The sequence below is a fragment of the Ptiloglossa arizonensis genome, chromosome 5 (assembly GCF_051014685.1).
Source record: "Ptiloglossa arizonensis isolate GNS036 chromosome 5, iyPtiAriz1_principal, whole genome shotgun sequence".
Classification (NCBI taxonomy): Eukaryota; Metazoa; Arthropoda; class Insecta; order Hymenoptera; family Colletidae; genus Ptiloglossa; species Ptiloglossa arizonensis.
The window spans coordinates 21,709,773-21,733,325 of record NC_135052.1 but is presented as its reverse complement, the minus strand read 5'-3'; the positions used below and the strand labels follow the sequence as shown (position 1 = coordinate 21,733,325).

At 35.4% G+C, this 23,553-nt stretch overlaps 1 protein-coding gene across 3 annotated transcripts in view; it reads left to right on the top strand.

Annotated features, from left to right (window-relative positions):
- LOC143147485 (pseudouridylate synthase RPUSD2) overlaps positions 1-23,553 on the top strand; it is a 411,655-nt gene that overhangs the window by 340,372 nt on the left and 47,730 nt on the right. The gene's annotated exons all lie outside the window — the stretch shown is intronic.

The window sequence follows — 23,553 nt, the reverse complement described above, 5'->3', positions numbered from 1 at the left end:
TGAACGATTTTTCTATGAAAGTTTCGATCGACGATCAATTTTGTATCTGAACGCTGCGTTCACCAAACTTGCAAGATTCGTGACAAGTGCGACGGGGTTCTGTCGTCGGATGTTTTTCTGTGTTTACGTTTCGTACGTGTACTGTGAACCTGAAGTGTGTGTCGTCCCGTTCATTTCATTTGCGAACGAACAGTGCTCGAATACGAGGGGGATTCCCCCACGTCGTGGAAAACGCGCGTAACGTCGTGCACTCGCTGGCCCCGATTACTCGCTCGCGATTAGATGGTCAACGAAGCAACGTGAATCGATCCCCCTTTCTTTGCGAGGATCCCGCCATGCGAAGGAAATGTAGAGCAGAGCAAAGCCTCGCGTAAGTCAACCTAATCGAGTAACCACGTTTCGTCCGTTTCCGCGGTGAACGTATTCCGCTTGAAATCAGAGGCCGTGGAACGCGATCGTTGCGATAAACAGCTTTATCAACAGAAGAAACGAAAAAAACACATACGAGCACACGTACCACACGCACACCGGGTAAAATAGCTGAGCTCGTAAGCGAATACGCCCCTCGTCAAATTTACCAAACGCTCGTGCGGTCGCGGTAATGTTATTCGCCGAACAAATAAAGGGATAGAAACCGTTTGAAACGGTGGAATTATATCGCGATCGGTGCGTAAACTATCTCGGTCAATTTGCAATTCGATTAGCACTGTTCGAATAATTCGATAAACTTCAAATATCGCTACTCGAGTGTTGTTACTCCAGTAAGGAATTTGGTGTAGATTGGTTTTTGACTGGACAAGTTTTCGAGTAGGAAAGTATTCGAGTTATTCAGTGTTTGAATAGTCCGGTACTCGAATAGAAAAGTATTTGAGTAGGGAATTATTCGAGTAGTTCAGTAATCGAATAGGAAAGTATTTAAATAGGGAATTGTTTGAGTAGTTCAGTAATCGAATAGAAAAGTATTTAAATAGGGAATTGTTTGAATAGTTCAGTAATCGAATAGGAAAGTATTTCTATAGTTGAGTATTCGAATAGAGAAGTATTCGTATAGTTGAGCATTCGAGTAGGAAAGTATTTGTATAGTCGAGCATTCGAGTAGGAAAGTATTTATATAGTCGAGTATTTGAGTAGGAAAATATTTGTGTAGTCGAGTATTTGAGTAGGGAAGTATTTATATAGTCGAGTATTTGAGTAGGAAAGTATTTGTATAGTCGAGTATTTGAGTAGGGAAGTATTCGTATAGTCGAGTATTCGAGTAATAAAGTATACGTATAATCAAATATTCGAGTAGAAATGTATTTGTATAATTGCCTACTTGAATAATGCAGTATTCAGACAGTATTCGAATAGTATTTAAATAATCAAGTATTCCTTTTAATATCTTTCTTTCAAAATCAAAGTATGCTAAACTTATTGTTCTAGTTGAGAGAAATATTTGCTGAAAAAAATTAATTTGACAGCTTTCGAGATATTGTAAATTCTTACAATATGTTACTAAGAAGAAATATTACTCTTATATTCACAACGAAGAATTAAGAAAAGAGTGCATTAACGGAGGTTAATTACCTCTACCTTATTTCCATCGCGACGAACGAGATAAAACTGCATGACCATAAATAATTTAGAAGAAGACTGTTTGAGGCTGGCGATTATCTCACCGCTATTATATTTCAGAAGCAGAACATGACAAAAAAATCATAATAAACCTACATTCAGAATTTTAATACTAATGGAACTAAACGTACCTATGTGATACATTATGCATGAAAAGATTAATTAGTATAGTCGAGTGGTCATTAAATATTCCATAGATAAAAATGTTTTATAACCATTTACAATGTCCTATGTTGACAAATTTATAGTCAGAATACTATCGTGCTTTAATAAGTTAAGAACATAGTTCAATATTGTCGTACTACCTTCGTTGGATCGGAGATCCAAGGACCTCCATGTTTTATTGTCATAAAAGAAGGTCTCAAGATCACTCTGTTCTAGTTTCATGATAATTAGAAATCCAATCATCTCTGTCGAGAGTAATTCCGATAATATCGCTTCCACTGAAATATTCAAGGGCGCATAGAAATAAACGCGGATTGCCTTAATCAATCTAGAACTTCAATCGTTATATAATATGACATTACATATTTAATGGATCGGAGACCCAAGGACTATAGCATTCTACTTTCATAAACAAAGGTAAGAAATCCTTTCGTCTCCATAAACAATTCTATTGTTGAAATCAGTTTGGTTGAAATTTTCGAAGACGAATAGAAACAAATATAGTCTGTATTAGTTTGTTTTACTTTCTTAAAGTATTTTTTAATTATACCTGTCTTTAACCGGTATAATAATATTTAAATTATATTTAAATTATATTTAAATATAGAGTAACTAGAATTGTAAATACCACAGTGTATTAACTCATTTTACCAGGGAAGAAAACTTATATTTGTTTAATTTCTACGAATTCAAGGAATCCGTATTGTATTCAATTTTCGGAATATACTAATATTCTAACAATGAAAATAATAGTATCCGAATAGTAATATTTGATTTATAATATTTCAGTAATAGTATTTTAACAATGGTGTTCGAGTAGCAATATTCAAATACTCAGGTATTCGAATAGTAATATTCAAATATACTCGAATATTCGAATAGTAATATTCAAATATACTCGAATATTTGAATAGTAATATTTGAGTATATTTGAATATTATTAGTCGAATATTTGAGTATATTTGAATATTATTAGTCGAATATTTGAGTATATTTGAATATTATTAGTCGAATATTTGAGTGTATATGAATATTGGAATATTAATACTGGAATATTCGACTAATAATATTTGAGTATTAATATTCCGATACTCTAATATTCGACTAATATTATTCGAGTACTAATATTTCGATAATGGTATTCGAATAGTAATATTCAAATAATGATATTTCAGTAATGGTATTCGTAATTTCAGCAATTGAATACATTCAAATATTCGAGCAATAAAATTCCAATACTCAAGCATTCGAGTAATACTATTCCCAATACCCGAATATCCAAGCAGTGATATTCCACTACTCGAGTACTCGTAATGTATTCCAATCACCGCTCGAACATCCATGGAATACTCGAATATTAAATCGCTCGAAAAGTCCTCCCGGGCCCAAGGACTATCCCCAAAGTCAAACTCGACAGAAGTCGTTCTAAGGTTAATCAAGCGACTGCGTTTGCTATCCGACGGCATATTACGTCTCCATCTGCCGAGAGACCCAAGCACCGCCGTATTTTACTTTCATAAACAGAGATCCGAAGATCCCTCTACCAGTTTCGCGGTAATCAGAGATCCCCTGAGCGTCTACGTGCGCGGTGCTTCCGTCTAAATCACTTTCGTTGAATCACCGCTATGGTACACTACACGCCAAAAGATAGAGATAGAGAGAGAGAGAGAGATAGATAGATATAGAGATAGATAGAGAGATAAATAGAAAGAGAAGGAGAGAGAGAGAGAAGCAAAAGGCAAAAGCAAGACGGAGAACGCCTCGTTCTCGGTATCCAGGCGCCGAGTGTTTCCAAGTGCGAATGACAAAGGACTCCCGTTATCCTCGCGCGCGTCGAGGAACCGCGCGGTCGTCGCGATATCCTTGGCACGGATATAAAAGGAATCCGTGTACACGGAGCCTCGGCTCGTTCCTCACGCGTCGTCGCTCAACGAGGCTTCTATTATCAGCGCCGGTTATCGTATACCGAGGCGCGAGGTTGCGATTTTTGCCGGTCTCAAGGTCCGCGGCGACGAACGAAGAATGAAACGATTTCGCCCGGAATCCACGCTTCAGTTTCATTCGGACCACGGCGTCTACCTAGCCGCGAATTTAATGAGACCTTCGAGCGCGTTCCACATTTTCTCGCTGATCTTTCGGCAAAAAATTGAAGGAGAAACCACACGAGGAGGGACCCACCCTCCAGATCGATCGATTAATCGAGTATCGAATTTAAAGTATTGCAATGAACAGGGGAACAGGAACTACCTTTTTTCGAGGTATACGAGAATCTTGGTAGTTCAAAGAGGATTTTGAGGTTAGTTTAACAACTCCCTCAGGATCGATCGATTAATTGAGTATTGGATTTGAAGTATTGCAATGAACAGGGGAACAGGAACTACCTTTTTTCGAGGTATACGAGAATCTTGATAATTCAAGGAGGATTTTGAGGTTAGTTTAACAACTCCCTCTGGATCGATAGATTAATTGAATATTGAATATTGGATTTAAGGTATTGAAATAAACAGGGAACAGGAAACTACTTTTTTTCGAAATATACGAGAATCTTGGTAATACAAAGAGGATTTTGAGGTTAGTTTAACAACTCCCTCTGGATCGATCGATTAATTGAGTATTGGATTTGAAGTATTGCAATGAACAGGGGAACAGGAAACTACCTTTTTTCGAGGTATACGAGAATCTTGGTAGTTCAAAGAGGATTTTGAGGTTAGTTTAACAACTCCCTCTGGATCGATCGATTAATTGAATATTGGATTTAAAATATTATAGTAGACAGAGAACTATCTTTTTTGGGAATATGAGAATTTTTGTCAATCAAAGGGGATTTTGAGGTTAGATTGGAAACTTCCTCTAGATCTATCGATTGATTAAGTATTCAATTTAAAGTATTGTAATGGACAGGAAACTGAGGTGCCTGAGATGTTTGTTATACATAAGAAATCATAGATAAACATCAGAAAAAAGCAAGTGTGGAGATATTAATTATTATGTTAAACGAGCCTCTCATTACCATGGAATTATGTATTTTAAATATTTTCTTATAAAACGAAAAGTAATTTGAGTTGGAGGTCGTCAGATGAAGAAGAACGTGTGTCAGAATTTTGAAAAAACTTTGAGGTCAAGCTTCAGTGACACCTACTGTTTGTTGAAACAGTAAAAGAAGCGTTAATATATGCAGATCCATAAGTAATTCTTTTCTTTGATTTACGATGCATTTTCAATAGCGAAATATTACCTTCGATTGTAACAAATGATCCATGCATTGATCCATGATCCTTCGTTCGTTTCAACTCACATTTGGATTTAAGTACAATGTCCACGATAACTGCAATTTTATCAATTTTCAAGTTACTTTATTTATTCTTGTTCGAATGATAGCCACACTTGTGCACTGTAAAAGTATTTTTCATTCTTTTTTTTATAATAATAACCTTTTTACACACACAGTAGTATATTTTTGCTTCGACCAAACATACCTATAAAGTTTAAATTTAATGTGTCTAATAAATTTTTAAACAAAGATCTCATATATCACCCAATGTAGAAAACTCCAAACTAAATAGATCCCATAAACCTCGACAATTCGTTCTCGATGTAGTCTTGGGATTAGGTTTGAGTTAGGTCAGGTGTTCTCGAGATAGTCTAGGTTATGTTAGCTGTTCTCGACACAGTCTATATTAGGTCTGGGTTAGATCGAGTGTTTTCGACATAATCTGAATTAAGCCTGAATTAGATCGAACGTTCTCAACATAGTCTGAGTTGCATTAACTGTCCTCCACATAATTTGCATTTGATCGAATTTTTCCACATAGTTCAGATTAAATCTCAGTTAAGTCACTCGTTCGTAAAATAACCTTGGTTCTCTTAGCTGTTCTCAACATAGTCTGGATTAGGTATGGCTTACATTGAATGTTCTCGACATAGTCTAGGTTAGGTCTGTCTTACATCGAATATTCTCAACATAGTCTAGGTTAGGTCTATCTTACATCGAATATTCTCAACATAGTCTAGGTTAGGTCTGTCTTACATCAAATATTCTCGACATAGTCTAGGTTAGGTCTATCTTACACCAAATATTCTCGACATAGTCTAGGTTAGGTCTGTCTTACATCAAATATTCTCGACATAGTCTAAGTTAGGTCTGTCTTACATCAAATATTCTCGACATAGTCTAAGTTAGGTATGTGTTAAGTTGTGTGTTCTCAAAACAATCTAACCTATATTAGCTGTTCTCAACAACTATATAACATTCTACGTCAAATTTTTTCAACATAATCCAGAGCAGTTCAGGTTTAGATCCGATGTTCTCGAGGTAGCCTAGATCGTATTAACTGTTCTCGAGTATAATAGCCCCAAAGAAGTCCATCACGAGGCGTATCAGCTTCCTTTCATTGCTATTTACATCCAAATCGTGACATTGAAATTATTCCAAACGATCAAATTGGAATATTTACGCAGGTCGTGCATTATATCCAGGCCAGCGTACGCGTTGTTTAGTCTAAATAACGACGCGTAGCACCGCTGGCGTAGAAATCATCACTTCTGTCGGTGATTTCGCAACGTCACGCGCAAATGCCTCGATCAACGAGGAACCCGTTTCTTCGGGCGAAGGTCGCGCGGATAGATCATTCGGGTCGGTTCGTGATCCACGCAGTAAACAATAAAACACGGATGTTGACGTCACTCCACGACTGGAAAGATCGTCTTCCAGCGATAATAGTCATTAATTGCACCGGCATTCTTCGATTAATTACCCGAACTCTTACCCTTGGTCTCGACTTAACCAAGAAAATCCTTTTGGAACAAATTTGCATTCCTCTCTGCTCTTTTCAACGATCCTTCAAACGACAAAAATTAGATCAATCGAATGATTCGATGTTCGAAAAGGGTAACATTACATCCAGAGACCAACTTTCCAAATTTAAGGTTAGGTTATCAGAATACTCGAGCTGCGCTTCTTCACATTTTTTTAACTTTTTTTCCTTATTTTTTTTTAAAGTTTCTTTTTATCATTTAATTCTCTTTTCCCTTTTTGTGTTTTATTTTCTGTGCACGTAATTCGTGCAATAAAGATCGTGAAAAAAGATTAAACAAATGTGCGAATAACGAATGAGTAAAAAATTAAAATACCACCTGTATCGTTTGAATTTTACAGTGATAGAATTTTTATAATGTTTCATTTTTATAATGTCAAAATTTAATTGAAATTTTTTTGTATCATACAATTCTATAATAATAGAAACATGGTGATGCAGGTGGTATTTAAATTTTTCAGTGCTTCGTGTAAATTAAATAGTGATTATTCTTGCAAAACTGTTCCATACGGATATTATTTAATTTATTGAAAGAATCGTTGCGCAACGTGGAGTGCTGTAATATAATTGTGGAAGCATGGTGGTATCACCTGCTCTTCGACTACTATTCCTTTTAATTTTCTCTTGATTCTTTGGAAATCCACTATCAGTGGAGATCGCTTCGGTGGATCCTCGGAATCTTCGATTCATGAAATTCCCCGTCGAGGAATTTTAATTTAATATTCTTCAGTTAATGCTCTTTGCTTAATGCTCGGCGAACTGGATGTTCTTCTACGAGTTAATCCTATCCGGTCTCTTATTCGCCACCAGGAGACCTTGGACGTTACAGAATCCCCAGGAAGTAGAAAATTATTTCATTTCGTGCATCCTGTCTTCCCAGAGTTTCATCGATAGCAGAATTTCTAATTGGCCATCAATTTTTATGAAACAATTCGTTCCTCGAAGAACCCTGACATTTTTCTACGAACGAGTTACATTTATAAAGAGAGGAGAACATTGTAAAAAAAATGGTGCAACGTTATCAACACAGGGGAATTGACAAAATTTTCAGCTAAATAAAAATTTTACGGCTACGTGTAAAAGTAAAAATTTTACTGGGTGCAACTGACAACGAATAAAATATACAACATTTTTTTAGCCGTTGTTTGTCGAGTTAAGGTAACCGGGTCGTTCGAGCAGCCTAAATAATAGATAAGAACGAAGTACTTTTGCATTCGATTCTTCGTTTAAACTTTTATCTATCGTGGATAGCGCCCGTCTTTCGCGAATCTAAAATAGTAACGAAGAGTTTGACAAATATCACGGTTGGTACCGCTGCGAGATAACCTGACGCTCAATTTGTACGAAATTCTTCTCCACGATGGAATCTAATATTTTCTTTTTCCAAGAGTAAGATGAATTTTTAGAAAGTTAAGAAAAATGATTATATGGAAAGAGTAATATCCCCCGTGGAATTATTTAATAAAGTAGCGTCAGTAATAGACCGACAAGAGAAGAAGAAAACGAATGAGACCTTGGCAGAGTGGTTAGTGGGCCAACTTTCAAGTTCCAATGTCCAAGGTTCGAGTCCCGAAATTCTCTTTGTGCGTTGTTTCTTCGAATTTTGATATTTTCCAACGAAACGCGATTTTTCTTCGTTGTATCTTTAGCGAAAAATAATTTTCATCGAATATCGACCCAAAAATTAATTCAAATTCGGAATCTCGAATCCAACCACCAATAATACGAATTCTTGATTCGATAAATACTATCGTGTATTAAATACAACGATATATAGTGTTTCTAAAAAATATATCTGAACATTGAAAACACAACAATGCGTGCATTCAAAAGTTGGCTGAATCGCTAGAAACAAAGAAAAATATAACAACTGTGAATTTCGAATTGAACTTTCTGGCTCTCGCGACCTTTGAACTATCACAAATCCTGTTGAGGAACATTTCTGAACATTGAAAAAACACAACAATTTATGTATTCAAAGGTTACTGAATCGTTAGAAACAAAGAGAAGTAACAACTGTGAATTTTTAATTGAAGTTTCAGACTCTCGCGTTCTTTGAAGTCAATTATCTCGGTTCATAAATCCTGTTGCTGGAAAATTGCTGGAAAATAAGCGTTTGACGAAGCGTAATTCGTAATGAAGGAAGAAACAGTGAGGGACGATCGATTTCAGGCCAAGAACAGAATTCTTCTTTCTCGCGCAAAACGAAGGACATTCGTAGACGAACGTCTCCCCCGCACCCCCCTCGCCCTCAGGGAAGATGCTTTGCTCGATTATCGACGACTGCGATGGGCCTCGATAATAACATCTTCTTTTGCGATCGATGGACCGGTATCTTTGACAACGCGTCTTCGCGTTGCAACATCTGTACCCCGTAACAAAGGCTTTTGTTGCACTTCGATGCACCGTTTGACGTAATATCGCGCGTGGTGAATTCTGCTCGAGATTCCTGACACGGTGCCAACGGTTTGTTTGTTTTAATATTTTATCGCTGATAGCGTTTTAGAATCTAGACGCGCGTATCTCTGCTCTAGAGACCCAAGGACTCCCGTCGATCACGAACGAATTCTCGTCTTGAAACGAAGTTAACTTTGAGCAACGTTCTCGATTATTGTTCTACGACTACTCGAATTCTGAAATTTACCAATCATCGCGTCCCTCGAGTTGTTAATTTGGAAATTTGTTAATTTGCCGGTTGTTTCTCGTGGTGGAAACATTCTCAGTTGTTACAACTTGAAAATTATCTTCTCGAATTTGAAGATTATCGATCATTAAAATTCGAAAATTATCTTTTCGAGTTTGAGGATTATCAATCATTAAAATTCGAAAATTATGTTCTCAAATTTGAAGATTATCGATCATTGAAATTCAAAGCCCATCTTCTCAAATTTGAAGATTATCAATCATTAAAATTCGAAATTGTCTTCTCAAGTTTGAAAATTATTATCGGAATTTTCAAATTATCGCACGTCTCAAATGCCCAAAATTGGTTATTTTTGTAATCGACGAATCTCGACACAGAAATTTGCTAATTAATCAGTATGTAGGTATTTCAAATTTTGAAATTTCCTATTACATAAGAACAGTGAATATCGAACGATTTCTTTGTTTGAAAAAGAATATTGCTTGTACTCTTTAAATAAACAACACCTTTTTCAACCAAAGAAATCGTTCGATATTCTTTATTCCTCCGTGAGAATGAGACCTCGATCGAAAAGTCTGTAACGGCGCGCAACTTTAACTCACAAATTGATAAATTACAACTACGAAACAATTACCTTAATTCGATTCAAAGTAGAAAGGAGTTACCTATCGGGTCTCAAAGTACCTATAACTTATATCCAATCTGAATTTATCTCCCTGAAAAGAATCACCGTCTTAACTCCTCTCGATGGACGTCTTTTATCAGTAATACCAATTTGATTATCAAAAGCAATCCTCCGCGACGTTACATAAGTTCCTCGATAATGCTTTGATCACGTACCGGTTCCACGGCGTTTCACAGACGACGTTGAAAATTATGGAAATGATATTCCAACGAAATCGGTCGTCCTTTTCGTGGGAATCTATGCTGGATCGTCGCTTACGTAACGAATTGTCAAACATCTATTCGCGAGATAAACTTTCGATGAAAGTTACGCGAACAGGGGCTGACGTTAATTTCCTCGAATTATGTCCCCTACCCTGATCGTTGAATTTTAATCGCGATTTACTTTCGCCCCCTATACGAGGGAATTTTTGTCCTCTTGGCGTATTTTCTTCCAAGAAAATCTCCCTCAAAGATATTTCAAATCTTTTCTAATTCCGTTTCATTATTCTGGCAAAAATTTCTCGCCACTAAACCGTGAATATAATGTCGATATTCTATCGAATTAATGGACGAGGGTTGAAGTTTATCCTTCTGCGTAATTTCCACGAGTGAGGATAATAATTTTGACACGAATTTTGTTTTGCTATTAAAAATGATGTGAATAGATCTTTATATATTTAATACTTTTTATCGAAATTATTCTTTGTATTAATTTCCAGGGGTGTTCAATTTCGAAAAATAATAAATATTTTCATAGATAGTGGCTCTTTTGGGGGGTTCTGTTGATAATTTATAAAAATTATCTTCTTTTCCAGAGAAAAATTTCTCTTAACTTGTACCTAGACATAATTTTCATTTTGACCTGAATAAAGGATATGATAAAAATTACTTAAATCGAACGAAGAATATACTGAGTATAAAATTTTGTTGCATATGGTGTTACGATAATTACGTATTTGTTAACATAATCGTAGTCCACATTTCGGGAAAATTCATAACCAGAGACACTCAGAGTCGCTGAAAAATTGAATGTTAGAAACAAATATAATTGAAAAAAAAAAAAAAATACAACCACCTCTTTCTTGCCTGTAACAATGACCTTGAAATTATCCCAGCCAACTATACACGTTAAAAAACATACAATTCCATTTGAAAAACTTCCATGACCTTGAAATCTCCTTGACACATTAATACATAATAAAATAAATCAAACCAAAAAGCATGCTTCCAGAATAGAACTTCGTCTAACAATATTACTCAGTGTCTCAATAATTTTAAAAAATATTCAATCACGTTACTCCAATATTTTAAAAAATATTCAATCACCTTACTCCAATATTTTTAAAAATATTCAATTACGTTACTCCAATGTATTAAAAAATATTCAATCAGCTTACTCCAATGTTTTCAAAAATATTCAAATCCTTACGTGCTCCGATTCTACATACCCTAAAAAATTCGTTTCGTGGGAAAGTGTAATCGGACAAGTGTCGTCAACGTAGAAAAATTTCCAAGGACGTTGATCACGTTTCTCTCTCTCCTGTTCTTTTTTTTTTTTCTTCTTTCCTTCAACATTTATCGAAGCATCCTCCGGGTGGAATTTTTACGAGATAAAACGTTTTACGTAATTGTGTTGCGAGTTTCACGGAGGAAGGCGGCTTACATAAGGAATTGTCGAACATCGGGTACAGGGAGGCGAAGTTTCGAGGATTGTGTACCAAGAGGGTCGCGTTAATTCCGTCCATTTACGAGGCGAGTTTCGCCTTCCTCTGTGAAACAGCGAGCTACAGGTGCAAGACTAGGCGAAATGTCAACTGCACTTTAATCACGTTTCGAGTGTTCCTTGAGCGGTTTATTAGGGTCCCGCTTTTCGACGCTTATTACTTCGAGCGATGCTTAACGAGCGAGCATTTAAATGTCCGATCGGATTTTATTAAAACGCCCGCGCGATTATTCGACTCCGCCCGCAATCGAAGAATACGCGGCGCCATTCGCGCGAAAATGCTCGAATTTTCAACAAAGCCGACCTGTTGATAGAGAAAATATATTTTGATCGTTGTTCATCGTTTCTGAAAGCTTCCGATCATTTTCTCGTATTCGTGTACCGTGTACGAGTTTACTTAACAAAGTGCACGCACTTTATTTCTTAATTTTTATATAACCATTCTGACGAAATGCAGGGGAGTAATTTTTTCTTAAGAAATAATTCTCGATTCTTGCTGTCAATCTTCTAGTTTCTATTTGCATACAAAATTGGGAATCTTTGTACGTTTTTATTTACTATGTATGAGTTTTTTTTTTAACAAAGTGCAGACAACTGTATTTCTTAATTTCTGTACGATTGTTACAAAAGACATGAAGAGTAATTTTTTCTTAAGAAATAATTCTCAACAAGAAATAAAGTGTCTGCACTTTGTTAAAAAAGACTCGTACATAGTAAATAAAAACGAACAAAGATTCTCCATTTTTGTACAACCATTCTTACGAAATGCAGGAGAGTAATTTTTGTTTAAGAAATAATTCTCGATTTTTGCTGTCAATTTTCTGGTTTCTATTTATATACAAAATTAAAAATCAATCTTAATTAGAACTTTTACGCATTTTGTAATATTTATTTTAAACACTTTATCGAAAGTTAACTTTCGAGTATGTTTTTATTATTCAATGAAACGAGGATATCCCAGCTTGTATAAATCGAATAAGGAAAGAGTGATGAAATTTAAATTCGCAAGTCGTGTTATTTTGCAAAATAAAAATGTGAATCTTCTCGGTGTCGTGTCGTAAAATTGACACGCGGTACGAATGGAATAAGAAGCTCGTAGTTTCGTTTTTCCTCGAAGAAAAATACATAGAATTCTGAATAATTTGATGTACAATATTTGCATATTTTCCAGCTGGACTGTAGGTGTAATAGCGATCCGAATTTAGTACACTCCAGCTCATGAATTGGATTGACCCCATAAATGTGGCTCCCCTTGCATTTACATACTTTCATCAGAACCTATTGCTCGAATCGAATCAGTTTCTTTTATCTGGACGCAGCAGCGGCAACCGCATAATTTATCAAAAATTTCATCGAGCAAGAAATTTCAAAATTCTTCTTAGGAAGAAAAATTCGTTTTTAATTTTATAAATTCCTTGAAACTTAATTTTTCTGAAACTCGATAGAAAAGATACAAGATATAGAAACAGTTGAGTTTGTTCTAAGAAATTTACTAAATGCAAGATATTTAGTGTGAAGCAATATATACTGAAAGGAATAAGTAAGTAATTATTTCTAATTGCAATTGTTATCTGTACATATTCTTTTATACTGAGAAAAATATGTACAAAAATAAGAACTTTACTTTATAGTTTGTTCTGTGTAACTTTAATCATTATAGTATATGTTAAAAATTAGAGACCATTAATTATTTTCAAAAATTTTGGAAGATAGTGTATTGCAGTATGTGACGAGTAACTTGTTAATCTTAATGCGTGAATCGGGTTTGAAATTTTTCAAATTCCTTCCGATCGAGCCAACTGTGGCACCTCGAATGTCTCAAATTCTTGTCCAGAAGACACAAATCCCAGAATCCGAAGCAGGGCTGCCTTAAATTTCTCAAATGTTCGTCGAAAAGACACAAACCACAGAAACTGTAATCGATCGTATGGTCTCAGAATTTGTCAAATTTTCTGACCAAAGGAAACAAGAAATTTTGAAAATTATAGAAATAATGACGCTGAGAATGCTTCAGATTTTGTTTAAAAATAACGTAAATTGCGAAAATACAAAAAACCATTTATCTCTTCACTATATTAAGAGTCGAAACGAGACAAGAAATGTTCCTTGTATAAAAAATTCTGCAAACGTTCATTCTATAGTACTCTTCTCCTTTTTCACTTTCTCATAGTACAATGAAAATTTAAAAATTGAAACAATCATAAATTAATATAAGAGTCGAGATAAGACAAGACTCCTTGTGTAAAAAAGTCTGGAAACGTTGGTTCTATAGTACTCTTCCCAATGGTTTTCCTTTGTTTTTATCAATACAATATCTACTTTCTTTAGTACAATGAAAATTTCAAAATTGAAATAATCATAAATTAATATTAGAGTCGAGACAAGACAAGAAGAGTTTCTTGCATAAAAAATTCTCTAAACTACTATAGTACTATAGTACTCCTCCCATTGGTTTTCCTTTTTAATTTTCTTCTAGTGCAATAAAAATTTCAAAATTGAAACAATGGTAAATTAATTTAAAAGTCGAGACAAAATGAGAGTTCCTTGTGTAAAAAATTCTGCAAGCATTGGTTCTATGATGCTCCTCCCATTGGTCTTCCATTTTAATTTTCTTCTAGCACAATGAAAATTACAAAATTGAAATAATCATAAATTAATATAAAAGTCGAGACAAGACGAGAGTTCCTTGTGAAAAAAATTCTGCAAACATTGATTCTATGATACTCCTCCCATTGGTCTTCCATTTTAATTTTCTTCTAGTGCAATAAAAATTTCAAAATTGAAACAATCATAAATTAATTTAAAAGTCGAGACAAGACGAGAGTTCCTTGTATAAAAAATTCTGCAAACGTTCTATGATACTCTTCCCATTGGTCTTCCTTTTTAATTTCTTCTAGTGCAATAAAAATTTCAAAATTGAAACAATCATAAATTAATTTAAAAGTCGAGACAAGACGAGAGTTCCTTGTGAAAAAAATTCTGCAAACATTGATTCTATGATACTCCTCCCATTGGTCTTCCATTTTAATTTTCTTCTAGTGCAATAAAAATTTCAAAATTGAAACAATCATAAATTAATTTAAAAGTCGAGACAAGACGAGAGTTCCTTGTATAAAAAATTCTGCAAATTCTGCAAATTCTGCAAAATTTTATCTTAGTTTTATGATACTCTTCCCATTAGTTTTCCTTTTTCTCAATACAATGTCTACTTTCCTCTGTACAATGAAACTTTCAAAATTGAAACAATCATAAATTAATCTAAGAGTCGAGACGAGACAAGAAGAGTTCCTTGTATAAAAAATTCTCTAAACGTTGGTTCTATAGTACTCCTCCCATTGGTCTTCTATTTTAATTTTCTTCTAGTGCAATAAAAACTTCAAAATTGAAATAATCATAAATTAATATAAAAGTTGAAACAAGACGAGAGTTTCTTGTATAAAAAATTCTGCAAATTCTGAAAAATTTTATCTTAGTTTTATGACACTCTTCCCATTAGTCTCCTTTCTCTCAATACAATGTCTACTTTCCTCTGTACAATGAAACTTTCAAAATTGAAACAATCATAAATTAACCTAAGAGTCGAGACGAGACAAGAAGAGTTCCTTATACAAAAAATTCTCCAAACGTTCTATGATACTCTTCCCATTGGTCTTCCCTCGGTCTCCCTTTTTCACTTCCCCTAGTATAATACACAAGTGAACTCACGCAGTCGTCAAGATGCACCATCATCATGGTCGCTTGAAAGATCCCGTCAACGACGGGACAAGGACGATTTATCATCCACCGGGATGAATAAATTCCGTCGTTGGAGTAATTAATCTTAGCCGACTCTGTCGTAATTTCAAGTTAGTTCGGGGCTTGGGTGTTGTCGCTCGCGGATGGTCGCTGTCTCGTCTTACGGTGTTGTGTGTCCATCGAATGGCTACCTAATGCATACGGAAACTAATTCGGCGTCCTCATGAAACGCAAATGTGGCCGGGACACGGGTCGAATTGCGGGTGGAGATGGCTCGGTGTCAGCCCGCAACAGAGTCTCTTGGTTCTCGTTGTTTTTAATTGAGTTCATGAAGCGACCATAACGCGACGAACAGTCGCGCCAGTTCTTGAACTTTCGTCGCTCGTATTTAAAAAAAAAAAAGAAAGAAAGAAAGAAATTCGAGAACTTCTCGACGCTCCGGTGAGCTCCATTTGCATTATTTTTCGCGTCCGGTTAAAAACAACACCTCCCACGGGCTGGAATTTCAACCAGGGTCGAAAGTTGAAAAGGGTACGATTTTTTACAATTTTCGAGATTTGTCTAGTTTTTGGAAAAATTTGATGAAAGTTTATCGTACGAGAAAGAGTTGCGTCAGTTTTCGAATTTTTATAATTGGTACACAATTGGAAAAATTCGAAACACTACTGTAGGTTCCATTTGTACTTTCTTTTTTTTTTTAAATGTCTTTTTGGTAGAAAATTTATGCAAAATCACCGATTGATTGACACATCAATTTGCAATTCTTTCCACTCAATTTCTCGGATCAACTTCAATGTAAACAATATTTAACACATTCTTAAATTATAATACTAAAAAATCGAGCAAGTGGAGGAAAAATTGTACAATATTCTTCGTACTTGATTTCGTAACACGTATTCAGTTTTCAATTTTCGTATTTTTCGAAGAAAGTGAAAAAGTTTCACAAATTTCCGTACAACGTGTACGTCACGCTATCAAATAAGCTCGTAATTTACGTTAAGTTTGACGATCCATCAAAGTGATGGAACAGCGAGTATCGTACATCGTTTCCAAGCTTGCATCCGTAAATACAGCCAGCTGGTTGGAGCGTTCGTTCGCGACTAAATGAAATATCAGACGTTTAATTTTCCCATCGAAGTTTCGTCGAATGAGATCGCGCGAACGCGACCTGCCGACACTCGCGAATCTATCGCTGATCGGTAAAACACCAACTAAACCGCGCGACACTTTTCCAATACGAATCGTGTCGGTGTTTCGCTGAAACGGGCGTTTCATAATTTATAGATTTCGCGCGAGTCGATCTGAATATTGGCAAACGATACGGAATATAGCGAAGCACGGTGAAATGGGTGGACTGATGGTGAAATTATGTCGTGGCTCGTTTCTGTGTGAAGTTTTCTTTAAAGCACGTGCACGACGAGACTAGGTCGTCGATTCGAATCGATGGAAACAGATCTGGCCACTTTTCACGCGACGTTGTTTCAGATAGCGTTTCGAACAACACGATACCTCTTATTTCGCTATCGTTTCATTCGTGATACGCAATAACGTTAAACTTCCCTCGTGATGTAACTTTAAGAATTGCATCGATTGCAGTCTGTAAAAAGAGTGTAATGAATGGAGAAGAAAATTAGTAAAAATAATGTAATTCTTACAATCGATAGATTCTTATCGTTTCGATTCTTCAATTTTTAATCGAGTGTGTAATTTTTGTATTTTATACAATAATTATTCCAATCATCCAGCGTATTATACTAAAAATAATAAAATGATCGATGTGTTTAGAAATCCCTCTAATTTCACATATATAAAATTACAAATTTTGTATCATTTATTTTAACATTATTCTCCGTATTATTGAACCATTATTAACGATTCGAAGAAAGGGAATAAATAAAAAATCCTCCACGTTAGAAAAATTCTTGTCAATCCGCAAAACAACGAACAAACGTTTAATCAGACGAGTCGATTTTTTATTCACAATTATTTCAAACCATTTATTGCACCATTATTTCAAAATTAATTTTCCCTGTTTCGAATAAAAAAACGACTATTTTAATTATTTTCGAGTAACGTTACTGATATACAAATATCTTTCTTGCAAATAATTGTTTCTTATTTTCATTTCGTAGAAAATTTTTTCCAGATTATCGATCCACCTGGAATCCAACGATACTTTTTTTTTCCACCGCGCGCGCACGTGTGGGTTTTTGAATCATCGCATTCGTTTGCGTATCCGTTTTTTTTTTTTTTTTTTTTTTTTTTTTTTTTTTTTTTTTTTTTTTCGAAGCCGGTTGAACGACTGCCGTTTGACTTCGTCAATGATCCGACAATTTAAAAGGCAGCTCGAGAGTTACGATCCGTGTAGTCGACCGTTTTGCCGCGCAATTATCGAAAGTCTCGTATTTTATTATTTTCGTTTCATTGCCGTACTTTACGAGTTTTACGAGTCTCGCCGTTAATGGTTCCCCGGTAATACGGAAATTTAGCGTCGCTACGTTTTTACGAATTAATATACCGCCGCGTAATTCTGTAAAATATCGTTACGGGAGTTCCGCGAAATTTCGCCCGTGTTGGAAGTTACGCCCGTATTTTCGAAATTACGCTTACCAAGAATTTTGTAATTTTCCAATTTTCCGAATCGTGCCGGAATTAAACGATCCGTTGCCCGATCAGCGCTTGGTTTGCACGCTTCAAAAATTTTCGTCATTTGGAGAACACATTAAATTGCACGTTCAAACGCTCGGAATAATTGCACGATTAAATTATACAATTAAACGGGGAATTATACGATAATTTATATTGTTCGAGAATCTCGCGAACTAACACGAGTGGACACGATTTTCAATCGTACGAGAATTTTTATTGCGTATCGTAGCGAACGAGTAGGGTGATCTGAAAATTGAGAATCTGGTAGTTTGAGAAGTATTGTACATTTATCGAGTACCGTGTATTTGCAAGTAGTCGCGTTTGGAGGATAATTGAACATTTGCAGGTGTTAGTGTTCAATGATACTCGAGTTAAAAAATCGCAGGATATTGTTGGTGAGAGTTCAAAAATTCACAATTATCGAAGTTTGTAAATTCGAATCGAGTCACATTTATGGAAACTCGCACGGTGTCACATTTATCGAGTTTCCCTCCCGAATGTGCGATTACCGTTACTCGCGTAATTTATTGATCCGGGAAATTTTCCATTATGAAAATTTACTCGTTACAACGTGTACTCGCATTTTCCAAAATTCGCTAACATTGTAATTCACGAACTTTCGCGTTCCATTTTCAACTACTATAATTTGCACATAACCGTGCATCCCAAGTACTGAAATTCGTCGCCATTGCGATTCATGAATTTTTTTACGACTCTCCTGGCTAATCTTCTTCGATAATCGATCTGAGAAGCTAACATTTTCTTATTTCACTTTGTAAATACTTAAAAGCAATTACAAAAATATAATACTTCCCCATAGAAATATTCCATCGTTCGTTAGAAAGCACATTCGATGAAATACTCTTTTAGTAACTTTTATTTATTATTCTTGAAGAGTTGTATATTTTTGAAAAATTTTTATAATATTTTATACATAATATTATGTATACAATATACAATATTTTGTTCGAATTACATTTTGGATAAATTCTACAAATTACATTTTGGATAAATTCTTCGAATTACATTTTAAATAAATTCTTCGAATTACATTTTGGATAAATTCTTCGAATTACATTTTGAATAAATTCTCCGAATTACATATCAAAACAATTATTGGAACAACAATTGAAATATTATTTGTTATTCGTAATTCCAATAAAAGATGTCTAACTTGGTTAGAGGCTAGTGATAGAATTTGCGAAGAATAATAGTGAGACATAACATTTCGTTTGTTACGATGGTCGAGGAATTTTAATAATCATCGGTCAGAGAATTCTAGAGAATTCTAGAGTTACGATTTTGTGGGTTGACCACTTAACCACTATGCCCGAGTTAACTCGAAAGATATAGTTACCAGATAAACGACTGAGACCATAACGAGTAAAGTGGTAAAGAGTGGAAGGAACGAAGGAATGTAAAATATAGAGGAAAAATTAATTAACGTGCCTTATCGATCAAAGATATTTAATTAAACGTGAGACAAATTTAGTTTTATTTTATGAGAAGAATACATGTCTTTGAACGCGTATTTTTGTTAGAAATATTTACCTGCATGGAAATAATAAAATTACACACACACATGTATTTGAAATATTATTCGAAGAATTTTTTTTTAAATATTATTCAAAGAAGTTTTCTAAATATTATTCGAAGAATTGTTTCTAAATACTATTCAAAAAATTTTGTTTCAATATTATTCGAAAATTGTTTCTAAATACTATTCAAAGAATTTTTCTAAATATTATTCGAAAATTGTTTCTAAATATTATTCGAAAATTGTTTCTAAATACTATTCAAAGAATTTTTCTAAATATTATTCAAAAATTGTTTCTAAATATTATTCGAAAATTGTTTCTAAATACTATTCAAAGAATTTTTCTAAATATTATTCCAATTTCTTTTTTAAGTATTATATGAAGAATTTTTTCTAAATGTTACTCGAAGAATTTTTTTCAAATATTGTTCCAAGAATATTTTCTAAATATTATTCCAAGAATTTTATTTAAATATTATTCCAAGAATTTTATTTAAATATTATTCCAAGAATTTTATTTAAATATTATTCCAAGAATATTTCCTAAATATTATTCCAAGAATTTTATTTAAATATTATTCCAAGAATATTTCCTAAATATTATTCCAAGAATTATATTTAAATATTATTCAAGGCATAGTTTCTAAATACTACTCAAAGAATTTTTTTTAAATATCATTCAAATTATTTTTTTAAATATAACTCGAAGAATATTTTCTAAACATTACCTGAATAAATTGTTATCCGAATAATGGCCAACTCCGGCGATCGCGTATCAGAATGAAATTTTATCGAACGAATCGAACGAATCTGAAGATGTAATCGCCAGAACGAGATCGACCTCGGTAAAAGGTGATGCGTGCACGACTGCGTACGCGAAAGGTCAAAACGTAAGGGTGGGATCGTGCACGATAAGCGAGGGGCAACAGCAGGGGGTGACCCTCTTGACTGTAACAGATATCGCATGGTCCAAAAACAACCGACTTGCAATCCTTGTAGATATCATCGTGCACCAGGCCAGAGCTAATAAATCAACCTGTCGCCGAGCTTTGGCTTCGCCCTCGACCCGCAACACACTTACCCCGCCCCGCTTACCCCCCCTACGACTCTAACCAAATCAACGACGGTATAGCGCTCCGGGGAGCCTTCCATGTTCGAAGATTAACCAACTTCGGGTAGTTTCGTTAAGCAAATTGTTACGTCACCTCCTATTCCTCGCACTTGAGATTTTGTTGCACCATTCCGCAATTGGTTATGGACTCCGTTTTCGGTCAGGAATCTTCGAGAGTAAAGATCGATCCACTCAAGTTACGATGTTTGCAAAGTTCCACGATACTCGAGAGTTCGGGTGATTTGCGCGAGTTTATCGCAGCTGGTGGCCTCCGTAATTTGAGGTTATGGCAAACTGCGGATTAACGCCACCTTCGAGTTCCGTAGTTTGCTTATTCCGTTTATCGAGGTACGAAATTGATGGTTATCGAGGTCTCGCGAATCTTCTAGCTTTTCTCGAGCAGAGAAATTTGCGAATTGTTGTGTTCTTTTTTAAAACGTGTTTTGCAATCGGAATTATGTACAAAATTGTCACGTTCGTTCGGTTCTGGAATATTTCAAGTATTTAGTTTCACGAGTTTCGAAATTCGCGAAGTATAGAATACCTCGAGTTCTGAAATTTGAATGTAATGGAATTTTCGAACGATTTCTTCGTTAGTTTGCGGTTTCTGCGATTGGAAAATTGTTATCGAGTTATTTGAGTTCTCGAGCCCCCGAATTGTGGAGTTTTTCGAAGTCTGGAACTCGCGAATTATTAAGTTTCTCGAGTTCTCATACGTGTTAATTATTACGATTACGAAATTCCGAACCTTGTAAATTATTACGTTTTCTGAATCCTAGAACTCCACGCAAATTATTAAATTTCTCAAATTCTGGAACTCGAAAGTGGTATAAATTTCTCGAATTCTAGAACTCAAAACTTGTATAAATTTCTTGAGTATTGGAGCTCGAAAGTTACATAAATTTCTCGAGTTCTGGAACTCGAAAGTTGTATAAATTTCTCAAATTCTGGAACTCGAAAGTTATATAAATTTCTCGAGTTCTGATACACGTAAATTATTACGATTATGATATTCTAGAACTCGAAAATTATATAAATTCCCCGAGTTCTGGAACTCGAAAGTTGTACAAATTTCTCAAATTCTGGAACTCACAAATTATTAAATTTCTCGAGTTCTAGTACTCGAAAGTAATATAAATTTCTCAAGTTCTGATGCATGTAAATTGTTACGATTATGAAGTTCTGGAACTCACAAATTATTAAATTCCCCGAGTTCTGGAACTCGAAAGTTGTACAAATTTCTCAAATTCTGGAACTCACAAATTATTAAATTTCTCGAGTTCTAGTCCTCGAAAGTAATATAAATTTCTCAAGTTCTGATGCATGTAAATTGTTACGATTATGAAGTTCTGGAACTCACAAATTATTAAATTTTTTGAGTTCTGGAACTCGAAAGTTGCATAAATTTCTCAAATTCAGGAACTCGAAAGTCGCATAAATTTCTCAAATTCAGGAACTCGAAAGTCGCATAAATTTCTCAAATTCAGGAACTCGAAAGTCGTACAAATTTCTCGAATTCTGGAACACGCAATTGCCCCTCTCGAGTTCTCGAGCTCGCAGCTTATTAAATTTCTCGAGTTCCAAAACGAAAAACGATCGTTCTTCGAAAAATTTCTCCAAACTTTACAAACCGTATTCCACTCCACAACATTTAAAACGTACCCACCGCGTATCCACGAACGATCCTCGATCAAACGATTCGCTCCTCGGCGACAGAACTCGAATTTCCCCGAACTCGACATTCGCGAGGTTATCCACCGGCACCGCCGAGTCTCCAATTCCACCGTCAGCCTTGAAATGCGCAATCCGTTTGCAAATTACTCGAATCGTAAATCTCGAATCTCAGGAATTCCCGGATTACGGCGATTCGAAAATTACCGAAACGCGGCCGGTTAATGGGTCGTGGGGATCAGCCTAAATCGCCACCGCAAACACCGTCGAACCCCCTAACCCTGGACCTGAAATTCCCCATGAAAAATCATCCCCCTCTTTGCGTACCCCACCTTCGCAATTTCCAATTCCTCTTATCGAACGAGGATCGACCCTCCCTGCATCCTCCTATCTAACATTCACCAATCTGGCTTCAACTTTCTCGTCCCCACTTACCAGCCCCACTACCAACCCCACGGCCAAATATTTTCACCGTCTCGTCAGGTAACACGACTTCCAGCTGCTCGTCATCAATCTCTCTCGGCCCTAATCTCCGGCGCATCGTTCTCTGTTCTTAATCGCGAAACTACAGAATTCACGAGCCACTTGCGTTTCATCGTCGATCCCGATGAACACACCCCCGACACGGAGCAAACCCCCTGCGAAAAGGGGGGACGGCCGATCGTCGAAGAATAAAAAGAATTTCCAGCATCGAGCGCGACTTTTCTTCGGATTCTCTTTTGCGTTCGTTGTCCTCGTTCGAAGACGAGGCTTCCTGTATTCGAACAATTTCATCGAGAGGGAGGGGGATTGTGAATCGACGCAAACATGCATGCATGCAAAGAGATGCATCGAGAAGGGAGAATTCTTTTTTTTTCTTTTTTTTTTTTAAATATTCGAAAGCATCTTCCGGAGCATCGAGAAGGGAGAATTTTTTTTTCTTTTTTTTTTTAAATATTCGAAAGCATCTTTTTCATACGAGACTGGGCTTCCTTTGTAACATTCGGTATTGTGTTAGGGTCATAACTGTTTTATGCTGTCTTTCCAGAATATTGTAGAATAGTACCTGCACTTTTTCCTGGTTCTCTTCCAGTACTTCCATCTGAAATCTTCTTTGTATTTAACAATTTAGTATTCAATAACAATACTAGAAAAAACTATAGCTTTATTTAACTTACTATTATTAAATACTACAGTTCACTATCATTGTTTTAAATATATACTCTTTCAAAGCTATATTCTTTT